Genomic DNA, 17,154 nt, shown 5'->3' on the forward strand with positions numbered 1-17,154 from the left:
CTCCCCTCCCTGGCCTCACATAGGACATCACCTCTCACAGGTGGTCATCAGCACCATAGATTTTGAAGGGAGCAAGATAGAGTGGGGCAGAATTGGGCAGAACAGGACAGGTCAATTCTACTGTGTGCCATCATCACAGTAGAATTGTACCCATCCTGTATGCAGCACAATTCACAGTTCACCTGCCAGGCCCAGTCCACATTCAGCTCACATGGTCCTTACAGCCCGTTTTGCCAACGAGAAACAATGAGGCCTCCCGTGAGTTAGCTGCACATAGATTAAAAGCTAGCATGTGGCAGATGAGCTTTCTCAGGATTCCAACAGTGGTCAGCACAGGCTCTCAAGCCTCCCTCTCAAGAGTGCCTAGAAACACAAAACACGGCTGGTCCCGGAGGCAGACCGTGAGCTCAGGCAGGGGAGGCTCAGTCAAGACTATCGCCCCCACCTTGTGCTGGGCCAGTTTTCATCAGGGAAATTTCACCTACAGGGTCTTAACAGCCACTTGGCCTCTGACAAAAAAAAAAAAAAAATGATGTGGCAATGACTTTAGTAGGTACTCAAAAAGATGTTTCCAAAAGAGAGACAGACAAGGCTTTGTGCCCCCTTCTTCCCCTCCCACAACGTTACAGGGCATTGTCTACTATAGGGTGGTTTTCTGAAAACACACAGACCTCTCTCACTTTCTCTGCATAGAGCACCGACAGGTACAGCGTGGGTTCACCCCTTAAGCAATTGACAGCCTGGATTTCTAATGGCCAACTCTAATTCCCTCCCTCCCTCTCCGGCACCTCTCTCCCCCAGTAAGTCATCCTAAGCTGCGGTCCTCATAAAGTGGGGGTTTGGGGACTTTCTTCAAGTGCCTTGTAAATGGAAGCATCTCAGACCAACAGCGCTGGTTGTTCAATTAGATTATATTTCTTATTTAAATAGCTGATTGGAGAATTGGTTTCAAAGTAAGACACTGTAAGCCCATGGCCTCCTCTGGGCTCCTGGGGAGAAGCAATATTGTGTGGCATTGTGCAGCGGCAGGAGCCTCTCCTTCGGAGCTCCCCACTCCCATTCAGATGCCTCCAGGATGGGGTGGGGGGTGAGGGGGAGCCAGCTGTGGTGGGGGATGAAAGCCGCCTCCCCTCCTGGTCTAGGGGAGCTGGAGATTATGCCTTTCATTCAAGAGTACCTTCTTCAGGGCTCCCCTCCACGCTCTGTACCAGTTGTCTCCCCTCTCAAAGTGACGGGGAGATAAAAGGCAATGTGTTCGCTTCATCCCACCTCCGGGGAGAGCTCAAATCAGGCTTTTGTCAGCAAAGGATAAGCGACACCATTTTAGGAAGAGTTGTTGTTCAGGGAGCTCTGTTGGAGGGTTTTGTGTAAGCTTTATCCACCCCCCCCCAACTCGTGCCACGGTTCCCCTGGCCCCATGCTGGGCTCTGGGCGGGCTGATGCATCCTCTCTGATCGGTGCCCACAGCCGCCCCTGAGAGGGGTGGCATCACCGTGGGGAGCTGGCAATCCCTAGCCCTTCAGGAAGGGTGACGTTTGCACAGAACCAAATCCTGCTTGAATTGTTCTGTACGAACCCTGTAAGGGCCTGAGCTCTTAGCTTAGAGCAAATTTTGCAGTTAATTGTGTGTCAAAATAACTTATTAGAAACAGCAGCGTCTGGACCGTGTGCAATTCCTCTCCTTTCAAGCCTTTGTCTGCCCAGGGCCGGAGGGGCTTGTCAGGGCATCTCTGAGACGGGCTGGTGGCCCCCGTCAAAAGCAGCCCAAGGATTTCGGTGACTATCCCAGAGCCTTGGACAAGATAAAAGGCCAGTGGTGGCCTTGAAGAATGCCCGGCTCTGTCCGCAGTGAGGGGCGGGGCCGGCGATCTTCATTACCAGTAGCTGCGGCACAGAGGCAGGCGGTTTGGTATGCCAGGCACATCCAGCGCCTCGTGTATCCAGGGACCGCAATCAGGTAGCTGATGGGGATGCAAGTCACATCGCCTGGACCATTGCCGCAGTGAACTGATTCATGCTGCTACTTTGAGGCGGGGAGAAGGGACAGCGGGGCCCTGAGACAAACCAGCCTGGCTTTATTATACAGCTGCTGTTTTCAAGCTGGAATATTCCAGCCTCGCCTGCTCCTTCTCTTGCTGTCGGGCCTGCGCTTACTGCCTACCTGCAAAGAAAGTGCTTGTTCTGGCCCCTGGCTCTGGCTGAACAATGGCATTATGCGATGCATAAAGAGTACCCAGGCAACGGAGACAAGCATGGCTTAATTCGCTCAGTGCCCAGTGGCTTTTGAACGCCCCTGCATTCAGCCTTTATCCCGGGCAGCCTGGGCCTCCCTAGTCTTTATTCCCCAGCCCGCCCCATCACAGTCTTCCCCCAGCCTCCACACAGGTCTGCAATGGAGCTGATGGCCATGAAATGGGAGGCACAAAGGAAGGGAAGACGGGACGCTCTGTCTCTAACCAGGACAGACACCTGCTTGTGGGTAAGGAGACTCAGGTTTTGGTCTCAGTTTTGCCGTCCACTCACGGAGTAGCCTTGGGAAAGTCCCTTTCTGGCTCTTGGCTCCAGGTCTGTGTCTGCAAATAGGAGAGAGAGGGACAAAGTTCCAGAAAGGCTTTCCCACCTCTGTCATTCTGTCGTTCAGATACACACAGCTTAGCTTGATGGCATTGTTCTGGCCTCACATATGATGGTGAAGGGTCTTCCACTGTATCAATGACATTCTCCTTGACTGTGACCTAAGACCAGGCCACGGGTCAGGACAATAAGTGGCCCCAGCATGCCACGAAAATCACTTGACGTGTGTCACTCAATTTCTTATCAACATCTGGTAGGTCAAACAAAAATGATCAGAAGACCTTATCTGCTCAGCAGGCTACCAGACTGTGAAGTCGGGACCCAACAGGGTGTATCAGTCCGTTCTCGCATTGCTATAAGGAACTACCTGAGCCTGAGTAATTTATAAAGAAAAGAGGTTTAATTGCCTTGTGTCTCTGCAGGCTATACAGGAAGCATGACTAGAGAGGCCTCAGGAAACGTACAATCCCAGCAGAAGGTGAAAGGGAAGCAGGCACGTGCTGCATGGCTGGAGCAGGAGGAAGAGAGGAGGGGACAGGACCACACACTTTTAAACAAACAGATCTCAGGAGAGCTCCATCGTAAGACAGCACTAAGGGGATGGTACTAGACCACCAGAAACCTCCTGCATGATCTAATCACCTCCCACCAGGCCCCATCTCCAATACTGGGGACCACAATTCAACATGAGATTTCGAGCAAGGGCATAGATACAAACCATATCACAGGGCTACTATGTAGCTCAACTCCAAGAGCTGTGCCATAACACCTGGTGTTACACAATGTGGGGCCTCCCAGGACTGCACAGATTAGACTGGGTAAAGATACCCATTTGTTTTATTTTAAGGGAAAAGAGAAAAGAACAGAAACCAAAACTGGACCCAATACCTTTAGATCTCCTGCCATCTAATATCCGAGTCGACTCCAGACTAGGCCCCTTTCCAGAGGTGACGGAAATGCTCCAGAAGGATCACCTCCTCATTGCCCGTCCCACCCAACCCAGTGGGGCCAGATGATGCCCCAGCTTCCAAGCACCCCCACCCCTGCATGGCTGAGGAAATGCTTCCACCACTTGAGCTTCCCCCTGCCCATCCAGACTGGCTCCCTGCCCTTAGGCCCTCCGTCTTTCCACGTCCTGCCTTCCTGACACGAGCTCTCCCAGTAGGAGGCCTCTGCAGGTACTGTCACCTGGGGAGCCCAGGACCTAGAAGGAACCACAGGGGGACTCCAAGCAGACCTCTGCCCATGGAGCTCACACTGGCTGCCATGTCCCATCAACCCAGCTCATAGAAATACATCCTAAGGAAGAGATGCCACATCCACTATACACAGTGGTTTCTGAAGCCACAAGTTCATATTATTTCAACAAGTATTGAACAACTAATGTTTGCTGGCACTGAAGAAAAAATAGGTACAAGGAGATCCTAGAAGGCAGGGAGAAAAGACAGACTCTCATACACATGTTCAGTTAGATAACAAGCAGTGAGCGGCAATGGGGACTAAATGCAACCATCCTCTCTATTGACAGAGAGATCACTGTATTACAGCACCACACTCAGATGTCAGAAATGTCTTAGCCAGACACAGCATTAATACAGGAGGTGTGAAGCTGCTTCCCTACTCATCCCTGTAATACAAAGTCAAAGCTCTCCCAGGACATGGATCAGATTGTTATGGGAGGTGAGAGAAGAACAGATTAATATTTAATCTGTTCTCTAAACATATACAAAGAGGCAGGAGGTGAAAGAGCTTGGACGGTTCACCGGGGGAGTGGTCCCAAACTCCTGAGTAGTTCAGGCTGGCTGGAGCAGTGGGAACATAGAAGAGGAGAGTTGAAAATAATGAGAAAGTTTGACTAAGACTTTCTCCAAATCACAGTGGACCCCCATGCAGACAGAAAAGTTCAAATTTTATTCTGCAAACCATAGGGAGCCATTGAAAGTTCACTGAGTGGGGGATGCCATCAGAACTGCAATTCAGAAGGAGCCTCCACTGGCTATGTGGAGAGCAGACTAGTGGGTAGGAGGGTGGCCAGGAGAGCAGTGCACCAGGGAAGAGGATGATGGCCTGAACCAGGGCAGTGGTGATTGGATGCACAGGAGGTGGATGTCAGAACTCATATGGAGAAAGAATCCAAACAGCTTGGTAGGTGGCTGAACATTCTGGTAATGATCAAAGATGCCTGAAGTGTTACGGAGGATGAGGATGCCACCTTCAGAAGGAGGAAGAAGAGGTTTGGAAGAAAAAAAGATTTCAGACTTATGTACTGGATGGATGATCAAAGACAAAAGAGCAACCTCAGGGCCTGGCTGTGTGGGTGGGAGGGCCCTGGAAGAGCTCACACAGGAGGAGTAGTCTGGGGCCCGGGGATACTGGGCTGCAGAATCCCACATGGGCACCATAGAGGAACAAGGAGCCCAGAAACACTTCCCAAGACCCCATCTAGTGGTCCTGGGCCAAGCTGCGAGCGGCAGCCTCTGGGGCCTGTGAAGCCCTGGCTGCCTCGTGGGGACTGTAAATATTTGCTTGGTTAAGAGCCCCAACTGGAGACTGCAACAGCTCCTCCACACACAGTAATCGACACATCTTCCGTGGAGGGCTTAGAGAGGGGAAGCCATTTCAAGTGATGGCACTTCACACTCAGCACTTGACATTCCCAGGCACTCCAAAGGCATTAGCTAATTAGTCCTTGAGTCTGTTTAGCCCCCAAAAGAACTCCCAGAGGCTCCACTTATGCCCCACGTGCGGGGAGTTTCACACCCTTTCTAAGTCAGGATCCAGAGCACTGGGGAGACAGCCTTGCAGATAGCCACTCGCCCATCCGCTCCCTTGCAGAGAACTCAAATGTCTGCAGGGGAGCTGGAAAGAAGTAGTTTTCACTGTGTCATATTCTTCCTGGGAAAGAGATAGGAGACCAAGAAAGGGACAGGAGACCAATATCTACTCTAATGCCTACTACTAATGCTCACCACAGTTTATTTTTCCCTGAGCATTTTAAATGCCTTCCCATTTAACCCTCAAAATTACCCTATGATATACAATATGTTTTTTAGATTGAACTCTCCCAGCAGGAGTCCCTGGAGCAAGGATTTAGGGGCAAGCAATTTATCTGGGATTTGACCCCAGGAAGTACCAGTCAGGAGAGGGAAGAAAAGAAAAAGAAGGGAAAGAAGCTAATAAAGTGTGTTTTGGAGCACTCTACTACTGCAGGACAGTGAGGCTCCATCACAGCAGGGCACTCTGGAAATCTGTGGAGCACACCTCAGTCATCCCACTGAGGGGTGAGGGAGCTGGGGGATGTATCCTCCAACTCCTGCCAGTCATGGGTTGAAGGTTGCTACCAGTTGGGAGAATGAATTAACTCCCCACAATACCTGGTCAGTGCCACATACACACATACACAGTACAACCTGAAAGCCCTTATCAGACCATTATCCCCAGGTTCTTGTGTCAGAAGTCTCCAGGTTGGGTGCCCAGGAATAGTGATTGCCAAGAGATACGGATAAAACACTAATACCATCCTCTACGATACTACTATTTCATTTTCATAGATGAGAAACCTGAGGTTCAGAGATGGGACCAAGTCTGGCCAAGGTCACAAAAGTACAAAGTGATGAAGCCTAAATTTAGACCAAGCCCATCTTTGTTCATTTTACTATGTACCACTATCTTCCAAGCCTAGCTTCCCTCTTCTCCCTTCTTTCTCCTTATCCTGGACACAAAGGACAGGGCTGTCTGCTAACAGTGTCTCCTCCTCCTGAATATGCCTCTGAGATGCCTGATTCTTTCCAGCAAGTGTCCTTCAGATAAAGGCTTGATGACAGATGTGCCTATTGGTGATGTGTGAACCAGGTAGGATACCCTTTTCTCTGCCACACTTACTGCTGCTTACCAAACCCCTTATCTTTTCTTTGGCCCTTTAATTCATTTGATAACTTTGAGATGCACAGACATGCAGGGTTTCAAAGGATGGTAAATTTCCCATCCCCAATGCCACAGCCCTTGCTGCTGGGTTTGTGCTTTGTTTTTGCTTGCACAAGCCAGTGGTGAGCATTTATCGCTGGTTGGAGAATTGAATTTGGCAGGAGAGATTTCTGTGCATTTGGGGGATTAATTTGCCAAGCACCTTCGCCAGCAGAAATGCTAAGGATGGCAGCCAAGAGTAGGGCGGTGCAGGCAGCCTGACAAACGTAGGCCAAACCCTCTTTTGTAGCTGGTTCTCTCTAGCCCTGAAAAGAAATCCAACGTCGCTCACCTTTCACACCCCAGGAGCATGGCTTTCCCTTATGCACACTGTCTTCTGCTCCCCAAATTAGTAGTGTCTCATCAGGGGCCATCCCAACAGGGAAGCTTGGGTTGAGAAGATGGTAAGGTGGCCAGAGAGAAAGAAGGGGACCTGGGGACTAGGCATGTTCCCTTGGGTGGAGCACATACTTGGGGCCTGCCTACCAGGAACAGCAAATTCACAGGTATGACAGGAAGTGAGAGAATGAGCTAGGAATGAGCATCAGGTGGGGTCAGCTACAGGTAAGGAACAAGAGAGGTCTCAGAAATCTCAGAAATGCAAATAGGTAGAGATTTGGCAAGCAAACTGGTGGGTATAAGAGTCATTGTCATTCAAAGGTGTGCTAGAGACAGCTGATTCCACTTCTCTAGAGGCAACTGTTAAATTTTCAAAATGTTTGCAAGCCAGTTGCTAAACACGGCCATTATTAAAAAGTAAATTATATAAATTTAGAGTTAAATAAATTATATTAAAAACAAAGGTTAAAGAATACTCAAAATATGTCCCTATACGTGATTATGATCTACATTGCTGAGTTTACCTAGGACTCCTGTGTCTGTGTGATGGAAATTCTGTACAAATGGTGACTGCCACATATACATCTCTTCCCAACCCCAGGTTCAGTGTTGGCAAATTGGTAGCTTGAAATTGACCCTGATGGTAGTATTTACGCCAATGTTTAGGACTTTTTTTGTGTGAAAGCCAGTGTTTCATAGCATTTACCAGCACACTACTGGCAATTGCTACCCTGAATCAAGGCAGTATCTACTTTGCATCATGCTAAATGTCTCACATTCATTATAGTACAACCTAGACAGCTCACACCTGTGTGGCACACCAGCTGTTAAAATACTGAATTACTTTCACTTTGGTTGCTCCTGCATGTCCTCCTTCCACCTTAACGACTCCTGCTCTCCTCTGATACCTCTAAAGGTTTGCGCCTGATCCTGTTCCAGGACTGACTGACTGGCCAGTGCTCACACAATACAAGCTGTTCATATTTTTACCATAACTCTGCTTATATTCATCCTACAAGGTGGATATTACTGTTATCCCCTTTTTACAGATGAGGGAACTGAGGCTTAGAGAGAAACCAACTTGCCCTGAGCCACACAGCTAGCAAAATACAAGAGCTGGGGCAGAGCCTAAGTTGGCCTGGGTCCACCCAGTGTTCCTAACCATTTGGCCACATCATTTCTCAGCAGCATGGCATCTGGGGGCTGATGGCAGGGCCTGGACCCATGAGGTCAGGGCAGTTCAAGAGGTCTCACAGCTGGACCGCTAGACACCGCAGGGCTGAAGGGATGTCTAGGGAAGGCCAGAAATTAGATTCCCCTCCCCTCACTTCCCCTGTCTTGCCTCTCCCCTCTTCTTCCCTTCATACCATCTCCCCCACTCCCCTTCTGTGCCCAATCTGAGTCCTTAAATGGTAAAGTGTAAACACCATCTCTGCCCTCAGGAAGCTTACAGTCTGAGCTAAAGAGAAACTGCACACAGCTATATGAACAATGTAAATACTAAATATTTTATTACAACACACAAGCCAAGTCACAAAGCAGGTGCCACGGCTGAGAGACAACAGGGAAGCTCTCAGAAACTGAGGGCCAAACACTCTCATCTATTAGGCAATGCAACAATTTTCATGTTACTGCAATTCTTAGACATCATGTGCACCATTGTAAGAGTGAATCACTAAGTTGGAAGCTTCCTGGGGGAAAAATGCTGCCTCATTAAACATATGCAACAATGATAAGAGCCATCCTCTTATCATTTCAATACTCATTTCAGAAATGTGTATTGTAAGGCAGAAAAATATATCCTCATGTTCCAAGGTCACCAGGTCAATGGATACAGCAGAAAGCCAGTCCCCTCAAATCTCCCCTTGTGATTCATTCATTCATTCATTCATTCAACAAATATTTTTGAGAGCTGGTGATGGGGACATGGCAGACAACAGTAAATGGAAGACTGGCTCCGCTCTCTCCCAGAGCTCCCAGCTGACTGGAGAAGACAGCCATTATATTAGCAACACAAAATATAAATATGCACTTACAAATAGGAATATGTACTGAGAAAGAACAGAACTGGATGTTATGAGACAAAGAACAAAGAGGAAGGGAAAGCTTTAAGCAGCTATCCAGGGAAGAAGCTCCCCTGCAACGGAGGGTGGGTGAGGAACGAGCTCCAGGAGAGGGGCTGAACGAGCCATGGACCCAAGGGGGAAGGAGTCCAGGGTGTGCTCCATACTGAAGGCCAGTCCAGTGAGCACAGCAGATGCCACATCAGCTCAGCCATATGGCAAGGGGGTTTGGTTTTAATCTGAGTGCAATTGGGAGAATTTAGGTCAAAGTTAAAGGCAGGGAAGTGGCATAGGCTGATGGGAATCTTGGAAGAGTCCCATTGCGTGGTGAGTTAAGAATAAGCCCATTGTGGGGTGGCAGAAGGCATAGAAGTAGAGAAACCGGAGACAAGGCTAGTGTGGTGCTCCCAGCAAATGCAAACAGTGATGGCAGCTGGAACTAGGGTTGTGGCCATAGAGAAGACAGTAGGTTGATTCAAGCTTTGAAGAGCGCCTGGAGCATCTCATGACTGACTGCTTAAGGGAGACAGAGGGTTGCTTCATGGGTGTTGCCCTCTGGCAGGTGGAGTTGCTGCTCACTGAAGAGATGCTAGTGTGGGCAGACCTCCTTCTTGTCCCATCCCAGGGGAGGTGGAAAAATGACCAGGAAGAGAAGACACTTGCAGAAGCCTCAGGAGAGCCTGGGAGAGCAGTTACTGATGCTGACTGAACCCTTCACTTACTTCTCCTCTATGTGGCAAGACCCACAAGGCACACTCCAAGGAGTAATACACACAATTAATGCTGTACAAGCATAGAAGATGAAGAAAACACAACTCTGGTGTGGTCCTGGAAGGCTTCATGGAGGAAGCATTTTCTCTCAGATCTAGAAGGACAATAGAATCCAAATAATTGAGGAGGATAGGAAGGGTGTGCCCTGACAGAGGGGACAGTGGGGGAAAAGGTAGGCAGGTACAAAATGAGGGACACTGGCATTGGCGCCTGTACCCTGTTCCATCTCTCCCCCTTCCTCTGGACAGCCAGCCACTTTCTTGGATGATCTTATCTGATCCAGGTGCTGCTGTTAGAGTCTTATCGTCCCTTTTTTAACAGCATACTTAAGATGCGTAATTGACATATAATAAATGACACATAATTAAAGTGTACATTTTGGTAAGTTATGACATATATAGAAACCCATGAAACCATAACAATTAAGATAATGAACATATCCATCACCCCCAGAAATTTCCTTTCTCCACTCACTGCCAGCCCCTTGCCCTCAATCCCAAGGCAAGTACTAATCTGCTCTCTGTCATGATACATTAGCTTGCATCTTGCAGAATTTATATGAATGAAATACATGTCAAACTGGTATTACTCTTTTTACTGGCTTCTTTTCATTCTGCATAATTATCTTGATATTTGTTTATATTAATACATATACCATTGGTTTGTTCCTTTTTATTTCTGAGCAGTATTCCAACATATGGTATATGGACACATCACAGTTTGTTTACCTGTTTGCTGCTGATGGGCATTCAGGTTGTTTCCAGTTTTGGGCAATTATAGTAAAGCTGCTATGAACATTTGTGTACAAGTCTTTGTATGGACATGTGCTTTCTTTTCTCTTTGGTATATAGCTAGCTGTGGACTGGCTGGATCATACGGTAGGCACACATTAAACTTCATCAGAAACAGTCAAGCTCTTTTTCAGTGTTTTTCTTCCCAGTGGCAGGGTATGAGAGTTTCAGTTCCCGTATTCTCACCAGCACCTGTCATGGTCAGTCTTTTTCATTTTAGCAGCTCTAATAGGATGTATGGCGGTATCTCATTGTGATTTCAGTCTGCATTTCCCTAATGCCTAATGACATTGAAAATCTTTTCATGTGCTTATTAACCATTTGCATATATTCTATAGGGGAATGTACATTAAAATCTTTTGTTTGCTTTTAATTAGGTTGTCTTATGTTTATTGAAAGCTGCTTCTATATTATAGATACAAGTTCATCAGATACACAATTTCTATGTATTTTTTCCCAGTTTGTGGCTTGCCTTTTAATTCCCTTGACAATATATTTCAAAGAGCAGAAGTTTTTCATTTGGATGAAGTCCAATATATTAATCTTTTCTTTTATGGATTATACTCTTGGTGTCATATTTTAAAATTCTGCCTAAACCAAGGTCACAAAGATTTCTCCTATTTTCTTCAGGAAGTGTTGTCGTTTCAGGTTTTACATTTAGCTTTGTCATCCATTTTGATCAAATTGTTATATATAGTGCAAGTAATGGATCAAAGCTTATTTTTTTCGATGTGAGTATCTAATTTTTCCATCATCATTTGTTTAAAAAAGACTTCTTTCTCCACTGAATCGTCTTTGCAACTTTGTCAAAAAATCAGTTGTCCATATATGCCTGGGTCTATTTCTGGACTCCCAATTCCATTTCGTTGATCTATTTGTCTATCTTGATGCCAATACTACACTGTCTTGATTACTGTAGTTTTATAATAAGCTTTAAAATCAGGCAGTGTTAGTCCTCCAACTTTGTTCTTTTGCAAAATTGTTTTGGCTATTCTAGGTCTTTTTCATTTCCATATGAATTATAGAATCAGCTTGCCAATTTCTACAATTTCCATACTGCTGCAAACTCCCTCTTTCTACTTGGATAAGAAAACAAATAAGGGAAAATCTGAGCTGGGGTGAATACCATGACTCTAAACAAAGCAGATACTCAGGAAGACTGAATTGAACTGAAGAGGTTATCTCCCCATCTCCAAGGAGGAACCACAGTGGGTTTGTCCTTCAAACAAGGTATCATGGAGTCAAAGATGTCGAACTCATAAGCCTTTAGCAAGGCTGTCCCCTTCCCGAGCATTGCCCCTTTTTCCTCCATCAGAACACACTTTCTTCTGCTCTAGTCTTTCCTGGCTGCTGGGTATGGTTCCTGCCCCTGGAGAGCTCTCAGAATGTATCTGTTATCTTCTACATCTGGGTAAAAACAGACTTCAGAATAAGAAAAAACCAGTCCTCAGAGGATACTGGGGGAAAAAAGTAAGAAAAGGAAGTGTGTACACTGGAAAATCCAATGAAATAGCAATTGATGGGCATCGGCTTAGTAGCTTTAAGAGCTTGTTTTCAGCTGGGCATGGTGGTGCATGCCTGTAATCCCAGCACTTTGGGAGGCCAAGGTGGGTGGATCATGAGGTCAAGAGATCGAGACTATCCTGGCCAACATGGTGAAACCCCGTCTCTACCAAAAATACAAAAATTAGCCAGGTGTGGTGGTGTGTGCCTGTAGTCCCAGCTACTCAGGAGGCTGATGCCAGAGAATTGCCTGAACCTGGGAGGTAGAGGTTACAGTGAGCCAACGGCACTCCAGCTTGGTGACAGAGCAAGCCTCTATCTGGTGGGGGGGGGGGGGGGCAGGGAAGCTTGTTTTGATGGGTTTCTAGAAATAACAATAGTAGCTCCCATGCAGAACATATCATTCTAAACTTTGCTTTGCATAAATTTTTCTCATTCAGACCTTGAAACATGCAGCGGGGTACAAGCATCCTCATACCCATTTTCCAGATGAATTGAGGCCTACGGAGATTGAGCAACTTTCCCAAGTCATTGCTAGCAACAGCAGTGCCAGAGCATGAATCCTGGTCTGGTCTGACTCCAAAGCCCACACTCTGGACTAAACCCCAGGGTGATTCTGCCTTCAGGGGTGGGAAATGGAAAAGCCCCATAAATGTATGCAGTCAGATTATTAACATGATTTAATGAGCCACTACGATGAGCCAGGATTGTACCCAGGACCATCTGACACTGCCATATGTGATTCCACACCCAGGGAAGATGCCTGCCTCTCCTCTAGCCAGCTTGAGAAGCTGCCCCGATGAGAAATGGGAGGCCTTAGGTGATGGATTCGAAAACAGGGAAGAAGACCTGGAAAGACCATTTCCTTTGAGAAGAGGTTTATCTAGCAGAATCTTTACCCCAGGAGGCTTCTCTAACTGGTTTACGCACAGAAGAGGCTCTATTGTTTCAGGTACCAAGCGGCCAGGATGGTATAGCTTTGGGCACAGTTGGATCAGGATGGGAGTCATCCTCATCAGGTTCTTCCCAGATGACAGATACATGACCACTCACACCTCCAGGCCTACATTTCTCCTGCTTAGAAGCCTGCTCTCTTGAAGACAGTTCCAGCAAAAGCCCCAAGTCACATCCTTATTGTCCCAGGTAGGCTCATTTTAGAACCAATCCATGAGATGCCAGGCTTGAGTTTCACATCTGCTACTCAAGGCAGAGGACAGAAGCCAGCCCAGTCCAACCCCACTGCCTGAGAGCAGGAGAGTGATGAATACCCAAAGGAAAACAGAGACGTCGTTGCCAGAAGACGGCCAGTGTAGCAGGCAGAACATCAGCTGTCCCCTCTGACTTCTCTCTAACCAGGAGATCCAGGGCAGAGCTGCTCAGTTCACAAGGCATCAGCCGCTAAAACTGTGTTTTGCTGGCCACTCCCAGTACTGATTTTCACCAACTCACAGACGTGCTGGCTTTGAATTGCTTGATCCTCTTTCTCTGTCCTCTTCCAGCCAATGAATTTCAAGGTCTGGCACCTACAACCTGCAGAAGGCAGGGGTTCCTTTCTGATTTAACAGGGATCCTATTTCCAATTTACACATTTCTGAACTCTATACATAAAAACTGTATTTTCTTTCCTAGAATTGGGGCATATAACTTGATATGAACTTACAGAGGCCAGGAGGGTTGATGAGATGAGATACTGGGGATAGAAACGTCTCCAAGTGCCTAGGCTGCATGGTCTCTATACCATTGCCCTCTACCTGGGCAGCATTTGGACATGGCCAGGAAACAGTGCTTGCATTAGCAAGTTCTTTACCCTCATTAAATGTCCTTGTAGAATCACCCCTTGTTCTAAGCCCGAACAGGGATGAGGGGTTTCTCCAAAAGCTATTGTTGGCTCCGATTAACCGGGCAATTTAACAGGACAAATGAAACTGAGTTGACCACCCAGACATCCATGATGAGTGACCAGGTTCCAGACTCCCAGGTCTTCTTGGATTCACCGCTGCCCAGCCTCCAAGGCAAAGAACCCCAAACGGGGTGAAGCAGACGCCTCCCTCCTGGGGAGAAACGAGTGTGTGAGATGTTTCACATGCAGCAGCAGTAGCCACTGCAGCAAAAAAAAGGCAAGTTCAAAGGTAATTGGACGAGGAGTTTTAAGCACGGCTGTTCCCGTAGCAAACTGTTTCATGAATACCCATCGGGATCTGTCCATATGGACAGCAGAAGGGTTCCTGCTGTTCTTTTGCTAATAAAAACTGTTGTGATTACATTTCCAATCCTCTTGGAATGGGGCCTCCGTGGGGCCGCAGCATGACGTGCTGAGAATGTGTCTTCCAGACTGATAGGCAGCACCCTCCCTGCCACAGAGGGGTGCAGAGATCCGTGTCCACTGCATGCAAAGGGAGGGTCCTCAGGGCAGCATGGGGCTGAAGAAGTGTGTGAGTGAATCTGTGACTGCGTAGTCTCACACACCGTGCACACGCACAGGAAAATCTTAATTAGTGGAACAACCTTCTATAAGCGGTTCCAGTTACTGGCATTTTCTGGTTAATTAGAGGTTAACCTGCAATCGTTTTTTATTCCAACCTCCTTGTTGAAGAGCGTTAGTTTAATTTCACCCTTACCATCATGCCTGAGCTCTGGCTGTTATCTCTGGCAGGAACAGCCTCTCCTGAAGTCTCTACTGAAATCCTACCCCAACCTCTCTGTCCTGAGCCAACTCAAATGCTATTGTTGGCTCCAAACTCCCAGGTCTTCACGGATTCACTGCTGCCCAGCCTAGAGGGCAAAGAGCCCCAAAACGGGTGAAGGGTTCCCTATGAGGCTTTTGTGACTTCTAGTACTGAGTGGGAAACATTTCCCTCCTGAATTTTCCTAGTCCTCTGGGGGATGCTTATACACAGTGTTTACCACTGTCTCACTGGGTCACAGAGTTCCTGGGGTTCCTGTCTTTTCTCCCTTAAGAAGCTCATTGGTTCCTCAAGGTCATTATCAGTACTTTGCCCCTGAGGCCCCAGAACCTGGGACACAGTAGGTGCACAATAATTGCTCATTAAGTAAATGAATTCATACAACCTCATAGTTTAGGAGCCTGGGTTTGATCAAAATTCAAGACTTTCAAAATACTAAAACTTTTATGGTTGTAAAAAATCGATTCCTGCCAGGTGCGGTGGCTCACACCTGTAATCCCAGCATTTTGGGAGGCCGAGGCAGGTGGATTACCTGAGGTAAGGAGTTCGAGACTGGCCTGTCCAACATGGCAAAACCCCGTCTCTACTAAAACATACAAAAATTAGCCAGGCATGGTGGCAGGCACCTGTAATCCAAGCTACTCAGGAGGCTGAGGCAGGAGAATCACTTGAACCTGAGAGGTAGAGGTTGCAGTGAGCCAAGACCATGCCATTGCACTCCAGCCAGGGCAACAAGAGTAAAACTCCATTTCAAAAAAAAAAAAAATAGATTCCTACTTTTCCTTATTTTCTTCATTCTCATAAAAGGATTAAATATTATGAAAAAAGCTCAACTAATTGGGTATGTGTTGATCAAGAATGTATTGTCTATAAATCCAGATAGTTGGTATAACATAACCACAAGGCCCACCAAAATACACACACACATCTAAGTATTTATGTGCACAAAAATATACGTGGCATTACTGTTGTTTAAATTTTTCAATATACAAAAATTCTAGTTTGCAAAACATATTAAAGAGAAAGCCATTATTCATCTTCTCAAAAAGTTCTTGTTTCACTTAAGGACTCATCCCCATTCCCCTCTCAGAGCTGGCTCTCCTGCCACATTTGAGTGTTTGTTTATTGACATTAATTGCTTGACTACAGGGTGAACTTCACTTAAGGATAATCAGACTGATGATGAAGCACCACTGAGAGAACTGAGCAAAGCCAATGGGCAAATAAAATTCTCTTTATGAAAAAACACTCATGTACATACTTGTTAAGACCAATATGGTTATGAGAATAGCCTGGGGTTATAAAGTCTGGCTATGCCACAAAACCAGCTGCAGGAACTTAAGTCTGCTACTTAACCTCTCTGAGCCTCAGTTTCCCTATGTGTTGACAGAGCCAAGAAGATTGGCAAGGTAACTGATGTTCAGCATAGGAAATGCTCCCCAGAACACAATATAAATGGACAACAATATTTGCCAGCATGTATGAAACATCAGCATCCTCCCATGCCATTACCATCAACTTTTGCAGGTATCTAGTGTTCACTTTGCGGTGGAAACCACCCCAAAATCTCTGTGGCTAAATGCAACAAAGGTTTGTTTCTTGGTCCCAGGTCCAGCTTGAGGCTGAAGGTGGCTCTGCTCCACATAGTCACTCAGGGGTCCTGGCTGGCAGAGACTCCTCCACCTAAAACTCTCGGCCTCTTCTAACACTGCAGCAGGGGGAAGAGAAGTTGTAGGGTGTCACACCAGCTCTTCCATACTGCACCCCAGAGGTGGCTCACCTTGCTTCTATAGTCACAGAAGCAGGAGCAATCATGTTGTTCTGGGAGAGCAGATGGACTCTCGGTGATGGGATCATTACCGTCTCTGCTGCATCCTAGGCCACTCTTACCCACCTTCTACAGAGAAAGCTAAGTCACTCCCTCATCCATGTAAAGTAAAGACAGAACAAACTCCATAAGGTTATCCTCCATAAGAAAACTGACTGAGCTATTCTTGCTCCCATTCACAGGGCCAAGGTTGCCAGCCCTTGCCATAAGGCCAGTGAAGCCCTCCTTTTGAGACAAAGAGTCTGGTTGGATGCCAGCTCATAACTAAACCAACTCAGCCATTCCTGGGCATTCACTACTTCTAGGCCAACCAGGTCACCCTGCTACAAAAGGCTACTCCAGTCAGACCCCTGCTTCAGGCACCTGCTACTCTTGCCAGCTCCCTGCTTCTGTCCACTGTCAGGACCTGTGCCTCCCAGCACACACTGGCCATCCCTGCCTCACATCACAGCCTCCCAGGGCAGAGCCTCCTCACAGCCCACCAAGCCTCCCTTCTCTCCAGCCCCTAGTCCTCTGCCTACAGTTCTGATGGCAAAAAGGGAAGGTGGCCAACTTCCCAACAAGAAAGCTGAGAAGTTTCCCTTTCTTCAGGCAAAGAGCAGCTTTAACCACGAGACAGGGAAAACGTGGACTAGCGT

The 17,154-nt window shown here is 47.1% G+C and overlaps 1 protein-coding gene; it reads right to left on the reverse strand.

The window, feature by feature from the left end:
- The window catches only part of LOC118146292 (uncharacterized), a 328,556-nt gene that overhangs the window by 302,201 nt on the left and 9,201 nt on the right, over positions 1-17,154 (reverse strand).

The sequence above is a fragment of the Callithrix jacchus genome, chromosome 12, assembly GCF_049354715.1.
Source record: "Callithrix jacchus isolate 240 chromosome 12, calJac240_pri, whole genome shotgun sequence".
Taxonomy (NCBI): domain Eukaryota; kingdom Metazoa; phylum Chordata; class Mammalia; order Primates; family Cebidae; genus Callithrix; species Callithrix jacchus.